This window comes from Carassius gibelio, chromosome A2 (genome assembly GCF_023724105.1).
Source record: "Carassius gibelio isolate Cgi1373 ecotype wild population from Czech Republic chromosome A2, carGib1.2-hapl.c, whole genome shotgun sequence".
NCBI lineage: Eukaryota > Metazoa > Chordata > Actinopteri > Cypriniformes > Cyprinidae > Carassius > Carassius gibelio.
Window position 1 is genome coordinate 11,055,038 of NC_068372.1, and position 21,911 is coordinate 11,076,948.

Consider the following 21,911-nt stretch of genomic DNA (forward strand, 5'->3'; position numbering starts at 1 on the left):
AAATGTACACATAGGAAATATGTGAAATATGCATAGTTTCATGACTATACAACACTATATGGATGATAGAAAATTAAAAAACTATCATACATCTGATATCACTCTGTCCCTCTGTCACTGTGGGTAATGTGTGTGTGTGTGTGTGTGTGTTAAGTGAATTAGGTGTGAAACTATCAGGGAGCATTTAGTCTCCAGCGCCAACATTTTACAGAACTGCCACTTTCCTGGAGTCTCAGAATTACAATGTGTCAGGTTCTGAGAGATCTAAGATTCCAAAAAATGATTTGATTAGAATACCATGAAGTATTGTGAAATACTATATATTAAGACTTTATATATAGGCTTTATGAACAGATTATAGTGACTCGTGAAGGACCAGCACCACCTCCTCTTGTCCGATGGTTTGAGGAATATATTTTCCTGAATCCGGGATTAAGATTTAGGAGCTCATTTTTATTCCACCTCCTTTCCTGAAAGTCTGTCTTGCAGAATTGACTAAAAATTAATCTTCACATTAATTCCTAATTATTTTGCAATTATTTTTGTCAGTTCTTCTTGACCTGTTTTTTTTCTTCTTCTTTTCTGACCTCATGACCCAGTCAGCATTTTTGTACAATGGTCAAGTCTTAACTTATCCATTTCTGTATTGCATTTGTGTTTGATATTTCTCATGGGTATTTCATAATTTTCGACTTTGAGTTAAAACAGTTTGAGTTAAAACTCTTTTTTAGCGCATTTCATCTGTAAAAGAAAACATGCCTAATAATTCTGCACACATGAATATAAGGAGTTTTTCTCTTCCAGCTTTCCTGGACTATTGTATAGCACTCATAAATTATTAAATAAAAAATAATGGTAGTTATTAAAGGTGCTGTAGGGAACTTTTGTAAAAAAATATTTTTTACATATTTATTAAACCTGTCATTATGTCCTGACAGTAGAATATGAGACAGATAATCTGTGAAAAAAATCAAGCTCCTCTGGCTCCTCCCAGTGGTCCTATTGCCATTAGCAGAAAGTCATGCGCTCCCGGTAAAAAACAACCAATCAGAGCTGCGGTCCGTAACTTTGTTTGTGTTCAAAATGTAGAAAAATGAACATAATAAGCGAGTACACCATGAATCCATTTTCCAAACCGTGTTTTTAGCTTGTCCTGAATCACTAGGGTACACCTATAATAAGTGTTTATATTCTGACTATTTTAGATTGCTTCGGGGATACCGCGGCGGAGTAACCCAGTACCTTTGTGATTCTTCATAGACATAAACAGAGAGAAGTAGCTCCAGCTACAATGTTCTTCCGCAAGACGCGAGCAGTTCTGTTTATTAACCGCTAGATCGTCAAAAGTTCCCTACTGCAGCTTTAAGATTGATATGGTTTGGAATTGGTACAATGTGCTTGGAAACAAATCACAATAAAACAATGTTTTAATGTTTAAGTTTGGAATATTAACTGTCATGAATGAATGCTATATAAATATTGTTCATGTTAACAATGTTTATAAATGAAATCTTATTGTAAAGTGTTACTAATATATATATATATATATATATATATATATATATATATATATATATATATATATATATATATATATATATATATATATACATATATATATATATTGTTCTGTGAATGTGATTTTAAAGTCTAGATGATTCGGATTAACCCTTTAACTGCCATATCCTTTAAAACCTCACTGCCAGAGGGATATTGTGAATGCATGTGCCCGCTGGGCACAGTTTACCTGATGCCACCGGGGTGGCGATGGCATTGGTGGCTTGAGCCCGCCATCGCTGCTTGCAGCTATATTTAGGGCCCGAGCCAATGGGCGCAGGGCCCTATTGTTCCCCTAAGGATTATTCTTCTTATTATTATTTTTATTTTTTATGAACCGTCCGGGGGTTTTTGGGGGCCTTAACATACTCAAAAACTCTTGAAAATTGGCACACACATTGGAACCTGCGGCCATCAGGACGCCACAGAGGCTGGGACCCGGGCGTGGCACAGGGGCTCTACAGCGCCTCCTGGAACACCGTCAGAAACCTTGAACCATAGCTCACACACACTTGCATGTATTTATATGAAACTCAGTACACTTATAGATCTCATTGAGCTGAACAACTTTTGCACTCTATGTCATAGGCTCTGCCCAACAGGAAGTCAGCTATTCAGGGCTGTTTAAAAAAAGCATGCTCTGGAATTTGAAATACTCCTCTGAGGACTTTCAACCGTTTGCTTCGAAACTCGGTGAACATGATCTCAAGACATTGGGGATGAAAAATTGTGAGGGGATTTTTGATATCTCGAAGGGTTTGCCCGTGGCGTGGCGTTGAATTTAGGGCAAAAAATTAGAAACAGGAAATGCCTAATAACATCCACATACATTACCTGAGTTTGATCAAACTTCATCGGTTTGTTCGAAGTATGATACCGATCGTATATATGTGACTATTAAGAGTCAATGTTATAGCGCCACCAACTGGCAGCAGGAAATTGAGTCATTTTCAAAATGCTTTGAATTCAGCATCTTATTTTTACTCGATTTGCTTCAAACTTCATCAGAATAATGACAAAGCATGGCCGATGTAAACCTGTCGTGGGAATATTGATATCTTATATATTGTTGCCATGGCAACGTGTCAAACGTGAATATTCTGTTATGGTGATTTTGAGGCAGATAACAACCTCAGATTTACATGAAACTCAAAACACATATCAGTATTATTGATAGCTGGACAATGGAAAAAGCTTTTACAAGGGTGTGGAAGAGGCACTCTATAGCACCACCTTTTGTCAAAAGTGGGGGGGTTACTTTTAGTTACAGACACCAAACTCGTTACGTATATTGTTTTTATCAAGACGGACAACTTTCTAATTCACAGTTATCAGCTACGACCAACAGGAAGTCTGCTATTTTGATTTGAATATGGATTTTTGAAAAAAAAATTGAGCTGTGATTTAATCCATACTTCTCAGAGGAAAAGTTCACTATACTCACCAAACTTTATCTACATGTTGCAAAAACATTGAGGAACTTAAATTGCAAACGGATTTTGGTTAGCTTGAACGGTTTTGTCGTGGTGATTTTTTGAAATGACAGTCAAAAAAGGAATCATTAACTGTCTTGTATCTTTAAATTGCAGCTTCCAAACACTTAAAAGCATTTTCTCATACAGAGATCAAATCATTCTGAGGAAATATGCATAGTTTCATGACTTTACGACACTGTATGATTAAAAGAAAATTAAAAAACTGTCAGACATCTCATCTCACTCTGTCCCTCTGTTTGAGGAATGTATGTGTGCTGACTGAGTGCGTGTGTGTGTGTGTGTGTGAGTGGGGGATGGGCATGAGCTGAGTGGCAGACAGACAGGGAGAGAGAGAGGGACTTAAACATCTCTTTAATCACCAGAAAAAAAATATTATTTTAAATTGTTTTTTTTTTTTGTTTTTTTTTTTTTGCTAATTGTGCTGTTTTCATTACAGCTTAAGAAATCTCTTAGGCCGTATCCTTTTCTGACAGTTTCATTGATTTAAAAAAAATTCTAAAAATACTTATTTGTGCTGCAAATAATCATTTCGGTCCCACTTTATATTAGGTGGCCTTAACTACTATGTACTTACATAAAAAAATAAGTACAATGTACTTATTGTGTTCATATTGTATTGTAAAACACTTTTGCTGCTATTGAGGTGGGATAGGGGTAAGGTTAGGGAGAGGGTTGGAGGTATGGGTAAGTTTAAGGGTGGGTTAAGGTGTAAAGTATGGGTCAACAGTGTATTTATAAATGCAATTACAGAAATTAAATACAGATGTAATTACATGTAGTTTTTTTTTTAAATAGAAGTACAATGTAAAAACATGTATGTACACAATAAGTACATTGTACTAAATTATTAATTAAAATGTAAGTACATAGTAGTTAAGGCCACTTAATATAAAGTGGGTCCATAATTTCAAACTCATTTGATACTGACCTCTGACACCCTGTGATTGACATTAATCTGAATTGATATAATCTCATGGATGTAACAGTAAAACTGTTCAGCTCACAGATGACGACCAAGCTGTGATGCAAGCAGAACTATTTCACAAATGCTTATAGGTCAATAAATTTATAACAAAACACTTTTAATTACTTAAGGATTTGGTAACAAATTAAAATAATGTCTCATTTTTTAATATTAGTAAATGCCTACCACAAAGTCTCTTGGTAGGAAATCCGAATCCCAACAGGAAGTCGGTTATTTAGAATTTTCTCTGCAAAATTGACGTTGTTTTTGCCATTTTCAGGGGTTGTACTTTAACAAACTCCTCCTAGAGATTTATTCAGATCAACACCAAACCTGTTCAGTGTAATCTTAAGCCCTTTGCGATGTTAAACTGCGGAGGTCTTTAGATTTCGTTAAAGGGCGTGTCCATGGCGGCCTGACAAATTTCGATGTTTCGCCATGAAAAATGAATTTGCTGGAACTCAGACATACAATGTCCAATCTGCCCCAAACTTCACATGTTAGATGAAACTTCTGCCCTTAACAGATCTACATGCCCACATTCAGTTATAGTCATAGCGCCACCTATTGGCAACAGGAAGTGACATGTTTTACGCTGCGACAAACTACTCCTATAATTTTTTTTAGATTAACATATATTTTGTGGTCAGTCTAATCTAAAGGCCTGTGCAATGTTAACTTGTGGAGATCTTGAGTTTTGTTGAAGGGCGTTTCCATGGCGCCATGACAAAATTTGATGTCTTGCCACAGCAAGAGAAGTTGTTGTAACTCAGGCATAAAATGTTCGATCTTCCCCAAACTTCACATGTTTGATAAGAGTCCTGGCCTGAACACATCTGAAGGCCAATATTCCATTATAATGATAGCACCACCTGCTGGCAACAGGAAGATTGGAACATATATGGGATATACTTTGATATATTCCAATTATATTTATGACTTTAAATGCATATTTCTCACCGTTCACCGTTCACCTTACTAAAGCCACACGATGGCGGTGAGCACGGGTGCGAGGGCCCGTTCATCGCTGCTTGCAGCTTTAATTAGGGCCCGAGCACCGATGGTGTGAGGACCCTCTTGGAATTGCTCCGTTTATTATTATTAGGGCCCGAGCACCGAGGTGCGAGGACCCTCTTGTATCTGCTTTGTTTTTTATTAGGGCCCGAGCACCGATGGTGTGAGGACCCTCTTGTTTCTGTGTTGTTTATTATTAGGGCCCGAGCACCGATGGTGTGAGGACCCTCTTGGAATTGCTCCGTTTATTATTAGGGCCCGAGCACCGATGGTGTGAGGACCCTCTTGGAATTGCTCCGTTTATTATTATTATTATTATTATTCTTCTTCTCTAAGATGAATCGCATTTTTGAGGGCCTAAACAAGCTCGAAAAGTCATGAAACTTTGCACACACCTCAGAACTGGCGAAAATTTACGTCTGATATGGGTTTCAGAAGTGGGTGTGGCAAAATGGCTCAACAGCGCCACCTATACACGTTCAACGGTGTGCGCCTCGAGCTACGTTTCATGTACATGTATGAAAATCGGTATACACATGTAACTCTCCAATACCTACAAAAAAGTCTCTTGGAGCAAAATCCGAAACCAGACAGGAAGTCGGTTATTTCTAATATTATGAGCAAATTTTGTGTCATTTTTGTCATTTCCATGCGTTGTATTTTAACGAACTCCTCCTAGAGATTAATTCAGATCAACACCAAATTTGGTATGCCTAATCTAAAGGCCTTTGCGATGTTAAATTGCGAAGCTTTTGAGTTTTCGTTGAAGGGCCTGTGTGTGGCGGCCTGGCGAATTTCGATGATTCGCCATGAAACAGGAAGTTGCTATAACTCAGACATACAATGACCAATCTGCCCCAAACTTCACATGTTTGATGAGACTCCTGTCCTGAACAGTTTGACACGACCATATTCAGTTACAGTCATAGCGCCACCTATTGGCAACAGGAAGTGACATATTTTACGCTGCAACAAACTACTCCTAGAAATTTTTGACATCAATGTCTTTTTTGTCGTTAGTCTAATCTAAAGGCCTGTAAGATGTTAAATTGAGAAGATCTTGAGTTTTCGTTAAAGGGCGTGTCCATGGCGCCATGTCAAAGTTCGATGTCTCGCCATGGGAGTAGAAGTTGTTGTAACTCAGTCATAAAATATAAGATCTTGCCCAAACTTCAAATGTTTGATAAGAGTCCTGACCTGAACACATCTGGAGGCTAATATTCCATTGGGTGTGGCAAAATGGCTCGATAGCGCCACCTATACATTTTCAATGGAGTGCGCCTCGAGCTACATGTCATGTACATGTACGAAAATCGGTTAACATATGTAACACACCAATAGCTACAAAAAAGTCTCCTGGTACGAAATCCGAATCCCAACAGGAAGTCGGTTATTTTTTATTTTCCCTGCAAAATTGGTGTTGTTTTTGTCATTTTCAGGGGTTGTATTTTAATGAACTCCTCCTAGAGATTTATTCAGATCAACACCAAACTTGGTCAGTGTAATCTAAAGCCCTTTGCGATGTTAAATTGCGAAGGAATTGAGGTTTCGTTAAAGGGCGTGTCCATGGCGGCCTGACAAATTTCGATGATTCGCCATGAAAAATGATGGTGCTATAACTCACACATACAATGTCCAATCTGCCCCAAACTTCACATTTTTGATAAGACTCTTCACCTGAACAGATCTACATGCCAATATTCAGTTATAGTCATAGCGCCACCTATTGGCAACTGGAAGTGACATATTTTACACTGAGACAAACTACTCCCAGAAATTTTATGACATCAATGTCTTTTTTGTGGTCAGTCTAATCTAAAGGCCTGTGTGATGTTTAGTTGTGAAGATCTTGAGTTTTTGTTAAAAGGCGTGTCCATGTCGCCATGACGAAGTTCGATGTCTCGCCATGGGAATAAAAGATGTTATAACTCAGGCATAAAATGTCCGATCTTGCCCAAACTTCACATGTGTGATAAGAGTCCTGGCTTGAACACATCGGAAGGCCAATATTCCATTATAACGATAGCGCCACCTGCTGGCAACAGGAAGATTGGCACACATATGGAATAAACTTTGATATATTGCACTTATATTTATGAGTTTAAATGCATATTTCTCAACGTTCACCTTTTTACTAAAGCCACACGATGGCAGTGAGCCCGGGTGCGAGGGCCCGTTCATCGCTGCTTGCAGCTTTAATTATTCTTATTATTATTATTCTTCTTCTCTAAGATGAATCGCATTTTTGACGGCCTAAACATGCTCGAAAAGTCATGAAACTTTGCACACACCTCAGAACTGGCGAAAATTTACGTCTGATATGGGTTTCAGAAGTGGGTGTGCCAAAATGGCTCAACAGCGCCACCTATACACGTTCAACGGTGTGCGCCTCGAGCTACGTTTCATGTACATGTATGAAAATCGGTATACACATGTAACTCTCCAATATCTACAAAAAAGTCTCTTGGAGCAAAATCCGAAACCCAACAGGAAGTCGGTTATTTCAAATATTATGAGCAAATTTTGTGTCATTTTTGTCATTTCCATGCGTTGTATTTTAACGAACTCCTCCTAGAGATTAATTCAGATCAACACCAAATTTGGTATGCCTAATCTAAAGTCCTTTGCGATGTTAAATTGCGAAGCTTTTGAGTTTTCGTTGAAGGGCCTGTGTGTGGCGGCCTGGCGAATTTCGATGATTCGCCATGAAACAGGAAGTTGCTATAACTCAGACATACAATGACCAATCTGCCCCAAACTTCACATGTTGGATGAGACTCCTGTCCTGAACAGTTTGACACGACAATATTCAGTTATAGTCATAGCGCCACCTATTGGCAACAGGAAGTTACATATTTTAAGCTGCGACAAACTACTCCTAGAAATTTTTGACATCAATGTCTTTTTTGTCGTCAGTCTAATCTAAAGGCCTGTACGATGTTAAAATGAGAAGATCTTGAGTTTTTGTTAAAGGGCGTGTCCATGGCGCCATGTCAAAGTTCGATGTCTCGCCATGGGAGTAGAAGTTGCTGTAACTCAGTCATAAAATATCAGATCTTTCCCAGACTTCAAATGTTTGATAAGAGTACTGACCTGAACACATCTGGAGGCTAATATTCCATTGGGTGTGCTAAAATGGCTCGATAGCGCCACCTATACATTTTCAATGGAGTGCGCCTCGAGCTACATGTCATATACATGTACGAAAATCGGTAAACATATGTAACACACCAATAGCTACAAAAAAGTCTCTTGGTACGAAATCCGAATCCCAACAGGAAGTCGGTTATTTTTAATTTTCCCTGCAAAATTGGTGTTGTTTTTGTCATTTTCAGGGGTTGTATTTTAACGAACTCCTCCTAGAGATTTATTCAGATCAACACCAAACTTGGTCAGTGTAATCTAAAGCCCTTTGCCATGTTAAATTGCGAAGGAATTGAGGTTTCGTTAAAGGGCGTGTCCATGGCGGCCTGACAAATTTCGATGATTCGCCGTGAAAAATGATGGTGCTATAACTCAGACATACAATGTCCAATCCGCCCCAAACTTCACATTTTTGTTAAGACTCTTCACCTGAACAGATCTACATGCCAATATTCAGTTATAGTCATAGCGCCACCTATTGGCAACTGGAAGTGACATATTTTACACTGTGACAAACTACTCCTAGAAATTTTATGACATCAATGTCTTTTTTGTGGTCAGTCTAATCTAAAGACCTGTGTGATGTTTAGTTGTGAAGATCTTGAATTTTTGTTAAAAGGCATGTCCATGTCGCCATGACGAAGTTCGATGTCTCGCCATGGGAATAAAAGATGTTATAACTCAGGCATAAAATGTCCGATCTTGCCCAAACTTCACATGTGTGATAAGGGTCCTGGCTTGAACACATCTGAAGGCCAATATTCCATTATAACGATAGCGCCACCTGCTGGCAACAGGAAGATTGGCACACATATGGAATAAACTTTGATATATTGCACTTATATTTATGAGTTTAAATGCATATTTCTCAACGTTCACCTTTTTACTAAAGCCACACGATGGTGGTGAGCCCGGGTGCGAGGGCCCGTTCATCGCTGCTTGCAGCTTTAATTATTATTATTATTATTTTTCTGAAACTTTCTCGAAAAGTCATGAAACTTGGCACACACGTCAGAGCTGGAAAAATATTAGGTATGCAATGGTTTGCTAAGGTGGGTGTGGCAAAATGGCTCGACAGCGCCACCTATAAATTTTCAACGAAGTGCATCTTGAGCTACGTTTCACGTACTTGTATGAAAATCGGTACACACATGTAACACACCAATATCTACAAAAAAGTCTCTTGGTACGAAATCCAAATTCCAACAGGAAGTCAGTTATTATTTTTTTTCTCATCCAAAATTTTGTCATTTTTGCCATTTCCGGAGGTTGTACTTTAACGAACTCCTCCTAGAGATTTATTCAGATCAACACCAAAGTTTGTCAGTGTAATCTAAAGGCCTTTGCGATGTTAAATTGCGAAGATCTAGAGTTTTCGTTTGAGGGCGTGTCTGTGGCGGCTTGGCGAATTTCGATGTTTCGCCATGAAAAATGAAGTTGCTATAACTTAGACATAAAATTTCCAATCTGCACCAAACTTCACATGTTTGATAAGACTCCTGACCTGAACAGATCAACATTCCCAAATTTAGTTATAGTCATAGCGCCACCTGCTGGCAACAGGAAGTGAATGCCTTGCGCTGCAATGAACTACTCCTAGAAATCTAATAAAATCTAAATTGTGTTATGGTCAGTTTAATCTAAAGGCCTTTGCGATAGTGAATTGTGATTATCTTGAGTTTTCGATAAAGGGTGTGTCCTTGGCGACGTGACAAAGTTTGATGTCTCGCCATGAGAATAAAATTTGTAACTCAGGCATAAAATGTCTGATCTTCCCCAAACTTCACATGTTTGATAAGAGTCCTGGCCTGAACACAACTGAAGGCCAATATTCCATTGGGTGTGGCGAAATGGCTCCATAGCGCCACCTATACACTTTCAACGGAGTGCGTATACACTTTAAACAGAGTGCGCCTTTGAGCTATGTTTCACGTACATGTACAAAAATCGGTACACACATGTAACACACCAATATCTACGAAAAAGTCTCTTGGTACGAAGTCCGAATCCCAACAGGAAGTCAGTTATTTGGAATTTTCTCTGCAAAATTAGTGTTGTTTTGGCCATTTTCAGGGGTTGTACTTTAACGAACTCCTCCTAGATATTTATTCAGATCAACACCAAACTTGGTCAGTGTAATCTAAAGCCTTTTGTGATCTTAAATTGCGAAGATCTTGAGGTTTCGTTAAAGGGCGTGTCCATGGCGGCCTGACAAATTTCATTGTTTCGCCATGAAATAGGATGTTGTTGTAACTCAGGCATAAAATGTCCAATCCTCCCCAAACCTCACATGTTCGATAAAAGTCCTGCCCTGAACACATCTGAAGGCCAATATTCCATTATAATGATAGCGCCACCTGCTGGCAACAGGAAGATTGGCACATATATGGAATAAACATTGATATATTCTACTTATATTTATGAGTTTAAACGCATATTTCTCACCGTTCACCTTTTAACTAAAGCCACTCGCTGCCGGTGAGCCCGGGTGCGAGGGCCCGTTCATCGCTGCTTGCAGCTTTAATTAGGGCCCGAGCACCGATGGTGTGAGGACCCTCTTGGAATTGCTCCGTTTATTATTATTATTAGGGCTCAAGCCCGAAGGGGCGAAGAGCCCTATTGTTCTTCTAAGGATTATTCTTATTATTATTATTTTTTTTATTTTTTATTAAACCTTCCGGGGGTTTTTAGGGGCCTTAACATGCTCAAAAACTCTTGAAAATTGGCACACACATTGGAATCTGCGGCCATAAGGACGCTGCAGAGGCTGGGACCCGGGCGTGGCACAGGGACTCTACAGCGCCCCCTGGAACACCTTCAGAAAACTTGAACAATAGCTCACACACACTTGCATGTATTTATATGAAACTCGGTACACTTATAGATCTCATTGAGCCGAACAACTTTCACACTTTATGTCATAGGCTCCGCCCAACAGGAAGTCAGCTATTCAGGGCTGTTTAAAAAAAGCATGCTCTGGAATTTGAAATACTCCTCTGAGGTTTTCAACCCGTTCGCCACGAAACTCGGTGAACATGATCTCAAGACATTGGGGATGAAAAATTGCGAGGGGATTTTTGATATCTCGAACGGTTTGCCCGTGGTGAGGCGTTGAAATTATGGCGAGAAATGAGAAACAGGAAATGTCTAATAACGTCCACATACATTTCCTGAATTTGATCAAACTTCATTGGTTTGTTCGTTGTATGATACAGATCGTATATATGTGACTATTAAGAGTCAACGTTATAGCGCCACCAACTGGCACCAGGAAGTGAGTCATTTTCAAAATGTTTTGAATTCAGCATCTTATTTTTACTCGATTTACTTAAAACTTCATCAGAATAATGACAAAACACGGCCGATGTAAATCTGTTGTGGGGATATTGATATCTAATATGGCGTTGCCATGGCAACGTGTCAAACTTGAATGTTCTGTTATGGTGAGTTTGAGGCAGACAACAACCTCAGATTTACATGAAACTCAAAACACATATCAGTATTAGTGATAGCTAGACAATGGCAAAAGCTTTTAAAAGGGCGTGAAGGAGGCACGCTATAGCGCCACCTTTTGTCAAAAGTGGGGGGGTTAGTTTTAGCTACAGACACCAAACTTGGTACATAAATTGTTCTAATCAAGACAGTCATGAGCTACGATCAACAGGAAGTCGGCTATTTTGATTTGAATGTGTATTTTTGAGATTTTACAGTTGTGAATTAATGCATACTCCTCACAGGGGAAGTACACTATACACACCAAACTTTGTCTACATGAAGAAAAACCATTGAGGAACTTAAATTGCGAACGGATTTTGGTTAGCTTGAACGGTTTTGTCGTGGTGAATTTTTGAAATGACAGTAAAAAGGGAAACATTAATTGTCTTGTATGTTTAAATTGCAGCTTCCAAACACTTCAAAGCATTTTTTCATACAAAGATCAAATCATTCTGAGGAAATATGCATAGTTTCACGACTTTACAACACTGTATGGATAAAAGAAAATTTAAAAACTGTCAGACTTCTCAACTGACATGATCTCACTCTGGCCACCCTGTCTGTGTGAGGGAAGGGAGGGGGAGAGGGAGGGGGAGTGTGAGGGGGTTGGTGACTGTGACAGTGTGTGTGGACTGTAGTGAGGGGCTGTCTGGCAGAGAGAGAGAGAGAGAGACCTAATCATCCCTTTAATAATCAGGGGGAAAAAAATCTGTATTTTAAATTGTTATTGTTTTTGTTGTTGCTAATGGTGGTGTTTTTTCCTTTCATTACAGGTTAAGAAATCTCTTAGGCCTTATCCTTTTCTGACAGTTTTAGGGATTTAAAAACATCCTAAGAACCCTAATTTGTGCTGCAAATAATAATTTCAAACTCATTTGATACTGACCTATGACAACCTGTGACGTGACATGACATTTATTAATCTCATGGATGTAACAGTAAAACTCTTCAACTGACAGATAAAGCTGCAATGCAAGCAAAACTATTTCACAAATGCTTATAGGTCATTAAAATCATTACAAAACACTAATACATTATTTAAGGATTTGGTAACACTGTAAAATAATGTCTAATTTGTTAACATTAGTATATGCAATGGTAACACTTTATAATAATTGCACTCATTAGCTAAGCATTAGTAAATAGTTCATGATTATAAAGCCTTTTCCCTTAATAATAGTCATTATTAAGCAGTAATACATCTATAAATAAATTGTTCTTGGTTTAAAAGCACATATATTACAAAGGAGATTAAAGTCTCAGTTGTCTTATAAAATAAATAAATAAACACAACCCAGTTTGATTCAGAATTCAGAAATATTTATTTCAAGATGCAATAAAAGGAAACTGTACACTTGAATAGCTTTTATGCGATTCTTGAAGGATTAGCATCACCTCCTCTTGTAAGATGGTTTGAGGAATATATCTTCGAGATTGTACGGCCGCTCCCTATATGCATAGTATGCAGTCTTCGTAGGGCACCAACTCCCAGAGGGGGCACCATCCCAGTTGCTCAAAAAAAAACAAAAAAAAAAACATGCGCCATTCTCCCATCCGCGCTCGCGACCGCTCACACCTCATGTTTGCGGCTGAATGTTCGTAATTGATGGATGGATATCTATGCCTGGGTATAGGACATCAGCAATCCGGCACAGAGAAAAGAAAACTAAAGAAAATAAAACAGGCATAAAGTTGTCTTGACATTGGACTTTCTAGAGTCTCAAATTTAGGGCCGGTCTCTAAAGTTACATGTGATATTGTTATACACTTTTCTAACGTCAGTAGCATTTGAAGAGAATGACTTACAGTCATAAAAACAACTGTAATTGTTCATCTAGGTGACAGCTATAATGCACATTTAAATTGAATGTTTGATATTTATTACAACAAACTGTAAGTCATATGTAAATTATGCTACTTTTTCACATGGGCTCAAATGCAAATTTGAAGCTCAATAGCATTTTAGAAGAAAGACTTGCAGTCATTAAACAATTGTAATGTGTTCATATTGGTGTCAGCTACAATGCACACCTTATACATTTTTTATAAATATTAAAATAAAGTGTTACTAAAGTTATATATATTGTTCTGTGTATGTGATTTCAAAGTCTAGATTGGTCGGATTAACCCTTTAACTGCTGCATCCCTTAAAACTTGATTGTCAGAGGGTTACTGTAAATGCTTATGCCCGCTGGGCACAGTTATCCTGATGCCACCGGGGTGGCGTTGCACTGATGGCTTGAGCCCGACATCGCTGCTTGCAGCTATATTTATTATTATTTTTATTTTTTATTAAACCTTCCGGGGGTTTTTGGGGGCCTTAACATGCTCAAAAACTCTTGAAAATTGGCACACACATTGGAATCTGCGGCCATCAGGACGCCGCAGAGGCTGGGACCCGGGCGTGGCACAGGGGCTCTACAGCGCCCCCTGTAACACAGTCAGAAATCTTGAACCATAGCTCACACACACTTGCATGTATTTATATGAAACTCAGTACACTTATAGATCTCATTGAGCCGAACAACTTACACACTTTATGTCATAGGCTCCGCCCAACAGGAAATCAGCTATTCAGGGCTGTTTAAAAAAAGCATGCTCTGGAATTTGAAATACTCCTCTGAGGTTTTCAACCCGTTCGCCACGAAACTCGGTGAACATGATCTCAAGACATTGAGGATGAAAAATTGCGAGGGGATTTTTGATATCTCGAACGGTTTGCCCGTGGCGAGGCGTGGAACTTATGGCGAGAAATGAGAAACAGGAAATGTCTAATAACATCCACATACATTTCCTGAATTTGATCAAACTTCATGGGTTTGTTCGTTGTATGATACCGATTGTATATATGTGACTATTAAGAGTCAACGTTATAGCGCCACCAACTGGCAGCAGGAAGTGTGTCATTTTCCAAATGCTTTGAATTCAGCATCTTATTTTTACTCGATTTACTTAAAACTTCATCAGAATAATGACAAAACACGGCCGATGAAAATCTGTTGTGGGGATATTGATATCTGATATAGTGTTGCCATGGCAACGTGTCAAACTTGAATGTTCTGTTATGGTGAGTTTGAGGCAGACAACAAGCTCAGATTTACATGAAACTCAAAACACATATCAGTATTAGTGATAGCTAGACAATGGCTAAAGCTTTTAAAAGGGCGTGAATGAGGCACTCTATAGCGCCACCTTTTGTCAAAAGTGGGGGGGTTAGTTTTAGCTACAGACACCAAACTTGGTACATAAATTGTTCTTATCAAGACGGACAACTTTCTAATTCACAGTCATAAGCTACGATCAACAGGAAGTCGGCTATTTTGATTTGAATGTGTATTTTTGAGATTTTACAGTTGTGAATTAATGAATACTCCTCACAGGGGAAGTACACTATACACACCAAACTAGGTCTACATGAAGAAAAAACATCGAGGAACTTAAATTGCGAACAGATTTTGGTTAGCTGGAACGGTTTTGTCGTGGTGATTTTTTGAAATGACAGTAAAAAGGGAATCATTAATCGTCTTGTATTTTTAAATTGCAGCTTCCAAACACTTAAAAAAAAAAATAAAAATCATACAGAGATCAAATCATTCTGAGGATATATGCATAGTTTCATGACTTTACAACACTGTATGATTAAAAGAAAATAAAAAAACTGTCAGACATCTCAACTCACTCTGTCCCTCTGTTTGAGGAATGTATGTGTGCTGACTGAGTGTGTGTGTGTGTGAGTGGGGGATGGGCATGAGCTGAGTGGCAGACACAATGAGAGAGAGAAAGAGAGAGAGAGAGAGACTTAATCATCTCTTTAATCACCAGAAAAAAAAAGTATTTTAAATTGTTATTTTTTGTTGTTGTTGCTAACATTGCTGTTTTCATTACAGCTTAAGAAATCTCTTAGGCCTTATCCTTTTCTGACAGTTTCAGGAATTAAAAACAAAATTCAAAAAATACTTATTTGTGCTGCAAATAATAATTTCAACTCATTTGATACTGACCTATTCCATCCTGTAACATGACATGTATCTACATTTTTAAAATCTCATGGATGTAACAGTAAAACTGTTCAGCTCACAGATCAAGACTAAGATGCTTTCACAAATGCTTATAAGTCATTAAAGGATTTAATAACACTGTAAAATAATGTCTAATTTGTTAACATTAGTAAATGCATTGGTAACACTTTATAATAACTGCACTCATTAGTAAATAGTCAGTTCATGCTTTATAAAGCCTTGTCCCAATATTAATAGTCAGTAGTAAGCAGTTTATAAATACAGCTATAAATAGCTTGTCCTTGGTTTATAAGCACATTTGTTAAAAAGGAGAGTAAAGGGTCAGTTATCTTCCTATGAAAAATAAAAAAATAAAAATAAACAAACAACAACACAGATTGATACAGAACTCAGAAATGTTATTGTGGAATTATGATAAAATCAGACTGTAAATGAATTCATACTCCTCCAAGAAGAGTAGTTCACACCAAACTTTTTCAACATGATGCCAATATACTGAAGATGTTAAATTGTGAATGGGTTTAGGATACCTTAAATGTTGTGGCCATAGCGATTTATTAAAGTAACATAAAAAAAATACAATAGTTATTTTACTATATCTTTACAATTTTTCATTCCAACTCTTCATATTTTTTTATATAAGTAGAAGTCATCATTTGAAGGAAGCACAATAAGTTTCATAGCTTTATTATGTTCAGGAGCCAGCATAAAATTAAAACTATCATAACTTATAAATCAAGCTCGCAATTCTTAGTACCAATAATGGCCACTAGATGGAGATATAGGATTACTTTAAAATAATTATTGTAGAAACGAGTATGATTTAAATCATTTATAGAGATCTTTCAAAGAAAAATATGTATTTTATGTATTTTACTGATAAAATGACCCTCACTTAATTAGAATAACATGCTGAAGTATTGTGAAATACTGTATATTAAGTATAATTCTTAATAGGCTTTATGGACAGATAAGTTTTAAATGACTCTTGAAGGATCAGCACCACATCCTCTTTTACCACTGTTTAAAGAATTTATCTTACAGAACAGTTGCGAATGAATTTGGATAGCTTAAATGGTTTTGTCGTGGTGATTTTTTGAAATAACAGTAAAAAAGGAACCAGTAAATGTCTTTTATTGTTTTAAAGTGCAGCTTCTAAACACTTCAAAAAAATGTACACATAGAAGACAAGTCATTCTGAGGAAATATGCATAGTTTCACGACTTTACAACACTGTATGGATAAAAGAAAATGTGAAAACTGTCAGACTTCTCAACTGACATGATCTCACTCTGGCCACTCTGTGTGAGAAAAGGGAGGGGGAGAGGGAGGGGGAGTGTGAGGGGGTTGGTGACTGTGAATTTTTGGTGACTGACAGTGTGTGTGGACTGTAGGGAGGTGCTGTCTGGCAGAGAGAGAGAGAGAGAGAGAGACCTAATCATCCCTTTAATAATCAGGAAAAAAAAAATCTGTATTTTAAATTGTTATTGTTTTTGTTGTTGCTTATGGTGGCTTTTTTTTCCTTTCATTACAGGTTAAGAAATCTCTTAGGCCTTATCCTTTTCTGACAGTTTTAGGGATTTAAAAACATCCTAAGAATCCTTATTTGTGCTGCAAATAATAATTTCAAACTTATTTGATACTGACCTATGACAACCTGTGACATGACATTTATTAATCTCATGGATGTAACAGTAAAACTCTTCAACTGACAGATAAAGCTGCAATGCAAGCGAAACTATTTCACAAATGCTTATAGGTCATTAAAATCATTACAAAACACTAATAAATTATTTAAGGATTTGGTAACACTGTAAAACAATGTCTAATTTGTTAACATTAGTAAATGCATTGGTAACACTTTATAATAACTGCACTCATTAGCTAAGCATTAGTAAATAGTTCATGATTATAAAGCCTTTTCCCTTAATAATAGTCATTATTAAGCAGTAATACATCTTTAAATAAATATAAAAATAAGGTGTTACTAAAGTTCTATATATTGTTCTGTGTATGTGATTTCAAAGTCTAGATTGGTCGGATTAACCCTTTAACTGCCGCATCCCTTTAAACTTGATTGTCAGAGGGTTACTGTAAATGCTTATGCCCGCTGGGCACAGTTTTCCCGATGCCACCGGGGTGGCGTTGCACTGACGGCTTGAGCCCGACATCGCTGCTTGCAGCTATATTTAGGGCCCGAGCACCGATGGTGTGAGGACCCTCTTGGAATTGCTCCGTTTATTATTATTATTATTATTAGGGCCCGAGCACCGATGGTGTGAGGACCCTCTTGGAATTGCTCCGTTTATTATTATTATTATTATTATTATTATTATTATTATTATTATTATTATTCTTCTCCAAAATGAATCGCATTTTTGAGGGCCTAAACATGCTCGAAAAGTCATGAAACATTGCACACACCTCAGAACTGGCGAAAATTTACGTCTGATATGGGTTTCAGAAGTGGGTGTGGCAAAATGGCTCAACAGCGCCACCTATACACGTTCAACAGTGTGCGCCTCGAGCTACGTTTCATGTACATGTATGAAAATTAGTATACACATGTAACTCTCCAATACCTACAAAAAAGTCTCTTGGAGCAAAATCCGAAACCCAACAGGAAGTCGGTTATTACTAATATTATGAGCAAATTTTGTGTCATTTTTGTCATTTCCATGCGTTGTATTTTAACGAACTCCTCATAGAGATTCATTCAGATCAACACCAAATTTGGTATGCCTAATCTGAAGGCCTTTGCGATGTTAAATTGCGAAGCTTTTGAGTTTTCGTTAATGGGCGTGTCCGTGGCGGCCTGGCGAATTTCGATGATTCGCCATGAAACAGGAAGTTGCTATAACTCAGACATACAATGACCAATCTGCCCCAAACTTCACATGTTTGATGAGACTCCTGACCTGAACAGATTGACATGCCCATATTCAATTATAGTCATAGCGCCACCTACTGGCAACAGGAAGTGACATATTTTACACTGCGATGAACTACTCTTAGAAATTTTATGATATCCACGTATTTTTTGTGGTCAGTCTAATCTAAAGGCCTGTGCGATGTTAAGTTGTGAAGATCTTGAGTTTTCGTTAAAAGGCGTGTCCATGGCGCCGTCACGAAGTTCGATGTCTCGCCATGGGAATAAAATATGTTATAACTCAGGCATAAAATGTCCGATCTTCCCCAAACTGCACATGTGTGATAAGAGTCCTGGCCTGAACACATCTGAAGGCCAAAATTCCATCAGGTGTGGCAAAATGGCTCGATAGCGCCACCTATACACTTTCAACAGAGTGCGCCTTGAGCTATGTTTCACGTACATGTACAAAAATCGGTATACACATGTAACACAGCAATACCTACAAAAAAGTCTCTTGGTACGAAATCCGAATCCCAACAGGAAGTCGGTTATTTAGAATTTTCTCTGCAAAATTGGCGTTGTTTTTGCCATTTTCAGGGGTTGTATTTTAACGAACTCCTCCTAGAGATTTATTCAGATCAACATCAAACCTGGTCAGTGTAATCTTAAGCTCTTTGCGATGTTAAATTGCGAAGATCTTTAGATTTCGTTAAAGGGCGTGTCCATGGCGGCTTGACAAATTTCGATGTTTCGCCATGAAAAAGGAAGTTGCTGTAACTCAGACATACAATGTCCAATCTGCCCCAAACTTCACATGTTAGATAAAACATCTGCCCTTAACAGATCTACATGCCCACATTCAGTTATAGTCATAGCGCCACCTATTGGCAACAGGAAGTGACATGTTTTACGCTGCAACAAACTACTCCTATAATTATTTTGAGATTAACATATATTTTGTGGTCAGTCTAATCTAAAGGCCTGTGCAGTGTTAACTTTTGGAGATCTTGAGTTTTTGTTAAAGGGCGTTTCCATGGCGCCATGACAAAATTTGATGTCTTGCCACAGCAAGAGAAGTTGTTGTAACTCAAGCATAAAATGTTCAATCTTCCCCAAACTTCACATGTTTGATAAGAGTCCTGGCCTGAACACCTCTGAAGGCCAATATTCCATTATAATGATAGCGCCACCTGCTGGCAACGTGAGATTGGCACATATATGGGATATACTTTGATATATTCCACTTATATTTAGGACATTAAATGCATATTTCTCAACGTTCACCTTTTTACTAAAGCCACACGATGGCGGTGAGCCCGGGTGCGAGGGCCCGTTCATCGCTGCTTGCAGCTTTAATTATTATTATTATTATTATTATTATTCTTCTTCTCCAAAATGAATCGCATTTTTGAGGGCCTAAACATGCTCGAAAAGTCATGAAACTTTGCACACACCTCAGAACTGGCGAAAATTTACGTCCGATATGGGTTTCAGAAGTGGGTGTGGCAAAATGGCTCAACAGCGCCACCTATACACGTTCAACGGTGTGCGCCTCGAGCTACGTTTCATGTACATGTATGAAAATCGGTATACACATGTAACTCTCCACTACCTACAAAAAAGTCTCTTGGAGCAAAATCCGAAACCCAACAGGAAGTCGGTTATTACTAATATTATGAGCAAATTTTGTGTCATTTTTGTCATTTCCATGCGTTGTATTTTAACGAACTCCTCCTAGAGATTCATTCAGATCAACACCAAATTTGGTATGCCTAATCTGAAGGCCTTTGCCATGTTAAATTGCGAAGCTTTTGAGTTTTCATTAATGGGCGTGTCCGTGGCGGCCTGGCGAATTTCAATGATTCGCCATGAAACAGGAAGTTGCTATAACTCAGACATACAATGACCAATCTGCCCCAAACTTCACATGTTTGATGAGACTCCTGACCTGAACAGATTGACATGCCCATATTCAGTTATAGTCATAGCGCCACCTACTGGCAACAGGAAGTGACATATTTTACACTGCAATGAACTACTCCTAGAAATTTTATGACATCAATGTATTTTTTGTGGTCAGTCTAATCTAAAGGCCTGTGCAATGTTAACTTTGTAGATCTTGAGTTTTTGTTAAAGGGCGTTTCCATGGCGCCATGACAAAATTTGATGTCTTGCCACAGCAAGAGAAGTTGTTGTAACTCAAGCATAAAATGTTCAATCTTCCCCAAACTTCACATGTTTGATAAGAGTCCTGGCCTGAACACATCTGAAGGCCAATATTCCATTATAATGATAGCGCCACCTGCTGGCAACGGTAAGATTGGCACATATATGGGATATACTTTGATATATTCCACTGATATTTAGGACATTAAATGCATTTTTCTCAACGTTCACCTTTTTACTAAAGCAACACGATGGCGGTGAGCCCGGGTGCGAGGGCCCGTTCATCGCTGCTTGCAGCTTTAATTAGGGCCCGAGCCAATGGGCGCAGGGCCCTATTGTTCCCCTAAGGATTATTCTTCTTATTATTATTTTTATTTTTTATGAACCTTCCGGGGGTTTTTGGGGGCCTTAACATACTCAAAAACTCTTGAAAATTGGCACACACATTGGAACCTGCGGCCATCGGGACGCCACAGAGGCTGGGACCCGGGCGTGGCACAGGGGCTCTACAGCGCCTCCTGGAACACAGTCAGAAACCTTGAACCATAGCTCACACACACTTGCATGTATTTATATGAAACTCAGTACACTTATAGATCTCATTGAGCTGAACAACTTTTGCACTCTATGTCATAGGCTCCGCCCAACAGGAAGTCAGCTATTCAGGGCTGTTTAAAAAAAGCATGCTCTGGAATTTGAAATACTCCTCTGAGGACTTTCAACCGTTTGCTTCGAAACTCGGTGAACATGATCTCAAGACATTGGGGATGAAAAATTGCGAGGGGATTTTTGATATCTCGAAGGGTTTGCCCGTGGCGTGGCGTTGAATTTAGGGCAAAAAATTAGAAACAGGAAATGCCTAATAACATCCACATACATTACCTGAGTTTGATCAAACTTCATCGGTTTGTTCGAAGTATGATACCGATCGTATATATATGTGACTATTAAGAGTCAATGTTATAGCGCCACCAACTGGCAGCAGGAAATTGAGTAATTTTCAAAATGCTTTGAATTCAGCATCTTATTTTTACTCGATTTGCTTCAAACTTCATCAGAATAATGACAAAGCATGGCCGATGTAAACCTGTCGTGCGAATATTGATATCTTATATATTGTTGCCATGGCAACGTGTCAAACGTGAATATTCTGTTATGGTGATTTTGAGGCAGATAACAACCTC

At 38.3% G+C, this 21,911-nt stretch overlaps 1 long non-coding RNA gene across 1 annotated transcript; it reads right to left on the bottom strand.

Annotated features, from left to right (window-relative positions):
• Positions 1–7,231: 7,231 nt before the first annotated feature.
• On the bottom strand, positions 7,232–20,823 carry LOC128026477 (uncharacterized). Its single transcript, XR_008186435.1, has 3 exons — positions 20,510–20,823; positions 18,272–18,607; positions 7,232–7,480 (listed from the first exon to the last, which is right to left on the bottom strand). It is a non-coding gene; the product is annotated as an uncharacterized LOC128026477 (long non-coding RNA).
• Between the last annotated feature and the right edge of the window lie 1,088 nt (positions 20,824–21,911).